Raw genomic sequence first — 7,800 nt, forward strand, 5'->3', positions numbered from 1 at the left:
GAAGGAGGGAGGAGAATATAGAAAAGAAAACGAACCATTGTTTCTCTGCAGAAATTTGTTTTCAGCTTTCCCATCTCTTCTGTTTGCTTTGTGTCAGACACTGTACGGGAATGAATGGTGAGACCCTTGCTGTGACTTTTTTATCATCTTCTGGTAACTCAAGGAAATAAAAACTAGTTCACCTTTGAATACACGCTGCTACAAGCAACAACTTCTTCAAAGTTCTCAAAGTAGTCTATATAAAAATCTAATTATCTGTAAGCCTGACTTGTGTAAGCAGGTCTCTGGTTGTAAAATAATCACCTTTATTTTCAGGAAGCTTCCACTGTCATTTAGCAGCACAATGCATCTCTAGAACAGCCTGCACTACAGACTTGGCCTGGCTGAAGAAGCTGTATACATCTGCAAGCTATCAAATGGCTTCATTCCCTACCCTTTGATTCCTTGAGTCTACAGTAGGCTTACTTATGAAGGAAATAAATTGCTGCTTAAGTTTCTGCTGCTTCCGTTTCTGACATGTTAAATGGTGAAGTTTACAATATTTTTTGATGATCCTTGCAGCATAAATAGAAGCAAAGGATACAAGCAAAGAAGTACAGTGAAACTGAAAGGATTATGCGTGCAAATCCCTACCAAGTGTGTAGTAAAAAGATTTAGGATTCTCTAGGTCTTCAAAACCTAATTTGTATTTTGTACTTCCGCTCTCTACCTGAGCTGCTTCAGCACCATCCTTTATGCAATTTGGGATTCAAAGATAACTGTGTCTAAACCAGAAAATAGCTGAAATATTGACACTATTGTTTACAAAGCTTGTGTCATATGATGGAAAAATTCACACAAAAATAACTGTGCATACTAGTTTCTGTCCTTCATTTATATCTCTTGGCTACCTATGGATCTGAGCACAGCCTCAAAGTAGGTACTTTTTGCAATATTCAGGCTGCACATAGCTCAGTGTGAAACTGTATAATAGAAAATGGTAATTTAAACAGAGCTGATTTCACTCACATGGATTCTTACACTCACATGCTTGTATTTCCAAGTAGTCTGGCCAAGGCCACCTCAGTGGCAAGGAGGACAAGTGACACTGGCTATTGAGTATTCATCACATCACTTGTCTTCTTAGATTGGAGACCACATGCTGTTTTTCTGCTGTGCCTTTTGTACCCTTTAGGACTTGACAAGAATGGTGGTACTTTGTCTTTTCCACCCTTAACACCTCTGTAAGTTGTCAGGTAACACAGCGGATTTTCTCACTGTTCTGTTGACTCCCTTTCTGCATGTAGCCTGTCCTTTATCTTAGCCTGTTCTTAGCCTGTCTCACAACTGGCCAAGTGGATTATATGAATTTCCCTACTCCTACACATCAGATCAATAGCCATTTTCAAAGACAACAAACCAACAATGGACAAATGGTCTACTATAAACTAATAAATCTTATGAGGCTTTGCCATTTAGTCCATTTATCCTTTCTGAAATGAGAAATTTGTGTTGCCCCTATGGCTTAGTTACAGTACATGTATCATTCCAGAGTCTAAAAATCTTCACAGCCTGTGATTTAAGGGAAATAATGTTTGGTGTTTTTTGTTTGTTTGTTTGTTTTTGTTTGTTTGATTGTTTTTTTTTTCAAAATACAACTATTTTTCAAGCAGTGACATGTCTGAGATAATTATGCCACCTATTTCATAAGCCTGAAAGTGGAGGGTTCAAACCAGCTCATACTGAATTTCAGTGGGCTGAAATTTGGAGAGGAGAGGAACAATACTCAACTGTAGAAGTCAACTACAGAAAATGAGTTTATGAACAGGCTTACAGACATAAGCTTATGGATGCTCGCAGTGTATATAGCAAGTAGCAAAGTGTTTACATAACATAGAAGATTCATGTGAGACATTAAGGAAAAACAAAAGAAGTCACAACACAGTGAAACACTATCTTGCCAGGGGAGCCTATGCATTTCCATCATTCAAAGTCCATCAGGTATGACACAGATGTATGCCACACATCTTGAGGAAGAACGGTCTTGATGATTGGAGGTGGTCTGAATCCTCTCATGCCTTTTCCTGGCTCTTCCTTCTTTCTACTAAAATGCTAGAAAACAGGACTAGAGAAAGTGTTTTGTATGGGATCAGTCAAGGAGAAAAGGTGGCAATTCTGAGAAAGTAAGGGAAAAGGTCTGCTGAGTTATGGCATCCTTCATCATAAAAATCTACTGGGAGGCTTGTTGCAGGTGTGTATATCCCAGCAGAAAGAAGGATTGTTATGATGCAGAGAAACCTGCCTTCACCCAGGGTAAAGGAGAAAAATGAAGTCCAAGCAAGCCCAGAACCACTGTAAGCTGCTGTCTCCACCATAACGTGAAGCCCTAAGAAAACAGGGCCCAACTGCCCAAACAGCCCCAAAGATCCTAGCACCCAGGAACATGACATAGCTTTCAACACTTGGTGTAGCTATATACTTTTCTTGATCATTTAGAAGATTAAAATCATAGCGTCCATCATTTTTTTGCATCCATTATGTACCAAGAGCATACTGACACATTACCGTGTGAGAGGTTACCCTTTGTAGAATACTACGACCAAAATAGGGAATCAGAGAACTGGTGAAAACACAAGGGTTAAGAAAGTCTTTTATGTTTGAAAAAGAAATGTTGAGGCACAAAACTGTAGAGTCTGAATCTAAGTTTTATATCTCATCTAAAGCTGATCCCAATACTAAAACTTGAATCAGGAACAGGTACCAGACACCATCTCTTTGCACTCTTTATTCCTTGTATAGGTGGGTATCTCTGGTTACGTGAAATGACAGCTGGCATTCATGTGGAAGGAAGGAGTTTCGTTTTTCACTATTACCTCATTGTATACACAAAAACTTTGTTCTGGGATATGATGTGACTTGACATAAAGTGAGGCAACAGTAAAAAGAATTTTTAAAGGTTTCTTTCAGCTTGGGTGATTCTTGTCAATTTATGAAACCACCACAGAGCAAAATGTTTTATGAATAATTAGCAGGTTAATTACCCATAAGCAGTGAGTAATTTGTATTACCTATGTGGTTAGCTCGCCACACTGAAACCCATGCTGATCGCACGTCTGTGTTGCCTTACAACTTAAATGATTGGCTCTGCAAGGCACTGTCTGTCCTCAAACCCTACTGTTGCTCCAACAGTGCACAACATCTAATCCAAAAGATATTTCGAAGGGATGACAAATGTTTGATGGATTTCAGATTGGATGAGTTAGGACAATGTACTTTAAAAAAGAAAACAGTAAAGTAAGTCAAAGAAAAAGAAAAAAAAAAAAAAAGCAATTGAGCCCCACCAGAGCAAAATTAAATATCTGTTGTTATGCATGCCAGGAAGGGAGCGGGTGCTCAGCCTTGTCCCTGCTGCCCTTGACCAGGCAGAGTACAGAGGACAAAGTGCCTCCTGGGATGCTAGATGTGGTAAACCCAAGGCCCATTCTTATCATCCAGCTGCCTCCTCTCTCAGCAGGCTGTGCAGCCCACCTATCATGCCATACAAGAGCCACTGCTATGTATGTATTTCCTTTTAATTTAATAAAGCACTGAGGTGAGCTACAGGACAACCTATCTCTGGGCTTTGTCTCAACTGGAAATTAAATTGCGAAAAAGAAAGTCAGTAACAATGACTCAGAAGTGTTTTTCCATTTTTTATATCCAAAAGCTATTAGTATGTATCAGAATGCTGAGCAACCTAGGCTGCCAAGTCAGTCTGTACAAATGAGGCAGGAGGAAGAAAAAGTATCCTGAACTACAGTTCAAAGGAAAAATGGCTGGATAAATAATCACCTTTTATTATGAAAGAATGTATATTGTTTTAAAATAGGCATCAAATAATGCTAGCTCCTATTTTCTGCAAACTGTGCACAAATCTCTATTAGTAGAAAGCTTTGGTTTCCTTTCTCACATTTATATATATATCAGTTAAAGGCTTGAAAGTGCTTGCTTTCACAGAGGCCCAGAAAACTGTTGGCAGGCAGAGCTATGACTCTAGTGCTATGGAGCCTACATGAAAATTACTATATGCTAGACACATGTAAAATAAAAATTGCAAGCTATAGTATCTTTTAGAAATAAACTCAGTCATTAGATTAGTGGTGGTGTAAGACAGTTCTCCAAACAGTGAGCAAACTAATATCCAACATGCCACAATTCTTTGATTCAACATTTACTTAAAGATGTTTTGTCAAGCCCATTTCTGAAATGATTAGCTTCTGTGGGTTCAAACAAGACCTTTAAATGTTATTTGAACATAGATTTATGGGTGATTCATTTACCAGAAATGATGTGAATTTTTCTTCGTTGCAAATTATCAATATGTTGAACAAATATGACTCCCTCTACTCAAAAGCTGCGCACAAAATGTTTTCACTGCTATCTGAAGCGTTTCTTAAAACTGCGATTTTGACCACCGACATAACATTAGCACCACCTAGAGGCATACATTAAAACGACGCTTATCCAGAAATTGAATTTGAAAATGTCTGGTTTATACCTCTTTAGTTTCAGAAGGTTCCCTTTAGCCTATGGTTTTGAGGGTTATTTCGAATAGAAAGTTGCAAAGTTAGACTCCAACTTCTTCATTCAACATGAGATTTCTAATGCAAAATAAAAATGTTTGATTTGCTTATATGCAGCCTCAAAAGAAACCTAAGAGAAAAAAAAAACGGGAGGGGGGGGGGGAGGGGGAATGTCGGAAAAAAACCTTGTCCAAATTTTTGTTCACTTAAAATGGACAAAGTTTCTTCTTCAGTGAAAGAACAGACCAACAGTGCCATTTGCTGCTGCTTTACTAATTAAAAAGAATTAATGAATTCCTGTTAAAACTGTTACCTTATTATTCCTGAGCTGGAACGCAGCTAATCAGATCTCTCTGTGAAGTGAACTCTTTCCCTTGAGAATATCCCTACAAATAACCAGTATCAGGATCCCTTTGAGGCTTAGAAATACTTAGCCTGAATGTCTCTGCCTTTTTCTTGGCCTAAATCATGCCAGTGACTCCCAGTCATCCTGTGTTTGTCTAGTATATTTAGGTCCTTTATTTCCTACAGATGACTTTCAATTTTTCAAAGACATTTTGCAGTTGATGCCCAATACATAACCTTCTGTTTCATGCTATTGTATTTTTCCTCATTTCTTTCCTCCATTGTCAAGACTATCTAATCTTTCTAGTACAGTACTTCAACTCTTCACCCTCTTGAAAAAGTTTTGAAACTCATTTTTTCAAAACTCATTTTGTCAAAAATGTCACTAACAGATGACTAACAGGTTTACATTTTCCTCTCCAGTTTGCTACCTTTTCAAAATGTACCCATTTGAAGATAAGACCTTAAATACTTGGCACTTTCTAATTATACTTTATGTCAGCCGAATAAATTCTTAATTACTATATTCAGCTTTTCTATAGTGTTGTAACTGTTTATTAAAAACTTTTTCACAAAATATATTATTCTTCTCAGCTCAGAGACTATTTTGTGAAAAACTCTGTTAAATTTCATACTTCAGCTTTCACTAGGAACAACAGTGTCCCACTGTTACCAATATAATTTGCTCTTCAACCCATACTGGGAAATTAAATCCAGTCATCATAACAAACTACTTCACAGAATTTATCTTTCTAATATTAGGTAGTCAGATCACCCCTAACCAAATGAAATGAGACTCAAGACTTTCAGTAGGTACCTACCACGATATAATAAAGCTTCTTTGAGATTTTTCTACAAAGATAATTTGAACCTACTCAGTTCTTTTACGGTTTGTACGTTACTGCAATTATTTCTAGTCATAGAATCATAGAATATCCCGAGTTGTAAGGGACCCACAAGGATCATCGAGTCCAACTCCTGGCTCCGCACAGGTCTACCCAAAAATTCAGACCATACGACTAAGAGCACAATCCAAACGCTTCTTAAACTCTGACAGGCTTGGTGCCATGACTACTGGTGCCATGACTGAGGAGCCTGTTCCAGTGCGCAACCGACCTCTTGGTGAAGAATCTCTTCCTGATATCCAGCCTGAACCTCCCCTGTCACAGCTTGACACCATTCCCTTGGGTCCTATCACTGGTCACTAAAGAGAATAGGTCAGTGCCTGCCCCTCCACTCCCCCTCGTGAGGAACATGTAGACCACGATGACTGTGATTCAGCCTCCTCTTTTCCAAGCTGCACAGGTCAAGTGACCTCAGCTGCTCCTCATACGTCTTCCCCTCTAGGCCCTTCACCGTCTTAGTAGCCCTTCTCTGGACACTCTCCAACAGTTTCACGTCCTTTTTGTACTGTGGCGCCCAGAACTGGACACAGTACTTGAGGTGAGGCTGCACCAGCGCAGAGTAGAGCGGGACAATCACTTCCGTTGACTGACTAGCAATGCCATCCTTTGCATTAGGATCAAAACGCTTTCAATATTTTTTTCTAATCTCATCCAACATCCTCACATTAGATTAGGTATAAATTCCTTTTCTGTACATGCTCCAACAGCTATCAGTGCCGTTTTCTTTTTCCATGCTACCTTGTTCTTTCTAATAGATACTTACAAGTGTATAGATAACTAGTGATAGTACTAGAGGGAATGGACTCAAGTTGCGCCAGGGGAGGTTTAGGTTAGAAATTAGGAGACATTTCTTCTCAGAAATAGTAGTCAGGCATTGGAATGGATTGCACATGGAAGTGGTGGCGTCACTGTCCCTGGGGTTGTTCAAGGAAATGTTGGACTTGATGCTTAGGGACATGGTCTAGTGGGTGATATTGGTAGTAGGGTGATGGTTGAACCAGATGATCTTGAAGGTCTCTTCCAACCTTAATGATTCTATGATAGCTTAAGTCTTTTTTGACACATGAATGTCTCACATAGTCAAATAAGACAGGTATTACTCAAACCCCTCCGTCTCTGCTTACATGCATTAGTGTTTTTCTGAACTGGCTGAGGCAGGTAAACACACATTTGATAGCTAAATATTTATTGCAGAATCCAGGCAATATATATATATTACTTAAATAAATATGGTAATGTGATAGCTGAGTTCCTGATCCTGAGAAAATTAATTCATAGCAGAATGGAGGTCATCCAGTCACACCTCTAACCTCTCCTTCACCATCACTATCATCACTACCGCATCTGCTGGCTCAGCTCTGTATATAGACAACAGGGTGCATCCCTATTTCTAGATAAAGCTTAAGGATTTTAAGTCCTGATTGCTGCATGCAGGTGACTTATTCTGCCATGTGGAAATGTTTAAATTTATGAAAATGGTGTCATTCAGCATATACAGTTTTCTCACTGGGTCGATTGGGTAGTCCTTTTCTTAGCACAGAGGTTATGACACCATTACTCACCAATGTTTAATTCTAAACACAGCCTTAACAGGTGACTATTAGTGTCACCACATGGCAGGATGTGGAAAGGTGACAGCACCGAGCCCATTTGTCCACTGCTGGGCACAGCACAAGATGAAGGAAAGACAATGCATTTCCCCACACCTCTCCTAGCATACACAGTGCCCTGAGCACTGGAGGCTGAGGCTCATCAGAAGCCCCACTGGCCTCATCAGCAATGTGTGTCCCAGTGGGTGGGTGGTGGAGACCTTCTCCCAGTGTGCCTGGCTGGCTGAGGACTCCCTCAATATGTTCATGTGCCTCAGGTCACCCCACATTTGTGTGTCCCTTCATCAGTCAAGGCTGGGGTGCAGCCTACAGCAGAATATGCATGGGGAAACACTGTCTACGTCCTGCAGTGGATTTCCCTGTGTTATTTACCACAGCAATTGCAGGGATGTTTATGGT

The sequence above is a fragment of the Cygnus olor genome, chromosome 3, assembly GCF_009769625.2.
Source record: "Cygnus olor isolate bCygOlo1 chromosome 3, bCygOlo1.pri.v2, whole genome shotgun sequence".
Taxonomy (NCBI): domain Eukaryota; kingdom Metazoa; phylum Chordata; class Aves; order Anseriformes; family Anatidae; genus Cygnus; species Cygnus olor.